This window comes from Mirounga angustirostris, unplaced genomic scaffold (assembly GCF_029215605.1).
Source record: "Mirounga angustirostris isolate CCGP_5_RB_7025 unplaced genomic scaffold, mMirAng1.0.hap1 SCAF_6, whole genome shotgun sequence".
NCBI lineage: Eukaryota > Metazoa > Chordata > Mammalia > Carnivora > Phocidae > Mirounga > Mirounga angustirostris.
This window is the reverse complement of record NW_026991714.1, coordinates 48,115,098-48,115,644: the sequence shown is the minus strand read 5'-3', so window position 1 is coordinate 48,115,644 and position 547 is coordinate 48,115,098. Positions and strand designations below refer to the sequence as shown.

The window sequence follows — 547 nt, the reverse complement described above, 5'->3', positions numbered from 1 at the left end:
AAGTGGAATTACTAGATTGTAAAGGGTTCTTTTTTTTTTTTTTTTTAAAGATTTTATTTATTTATTTGACAGAGAAAGACACAGCGAGAGAGGGAACACAAGCAGGGGGAGTGGGAGAGGGAGAAGCAGACTCCCTGCTGAGCAGGGAGCCCGATGCGGGACTCGATCCAGGGACTCCAGGATCATGACCTGAGCCGAAGGCAGTCGCTTAACCAACTGAGCCACCCAGGCGCCCCTTCAGATCGCATAAATCTTTCGCCTTTTACTAAAGATTTCCGTGGAATTACTAGATTGTATGGTACTTCTGTTTTCAGTTTTTTGAGTAACCTCCATACTGTTTCCCACAGTGGCTGCACCAATTTACATTCCCACAGAGCACAAGGGCTGCCTTTCCTCCACACTGTCACCAACACTTGTTATTTCTTGTGTTTTTTTATGCGCCTGGTGTGAGGTGATATCTCATTGTGGCTTTTTCATTTCCTCATCAAATTCATTGTAAGCAACAATGAGATATCACTACCCACCTCTTAGAATGGCCAACCCCCCA

At 44.6% G+C, this 547-nt stretch overlaps 1 non-coding gene across 1 annotated transcript; it reads left to right on the top strand.

Moving 5' to 3' along the window:
* Positions 1 to 221: 221 nt before the first annotated feature.
* On the top strand, positions 222 to 342 carry LOC123847171 (U5 spliceosomal RNA). The gene has a single exon (XR_006791426.1). It is a non-coding gene; the product is annotated as a U5 spliceosomal RNA (small nuclear RNA).
* Positions 343 to 547: the final 205 nt, after the last annotated feature.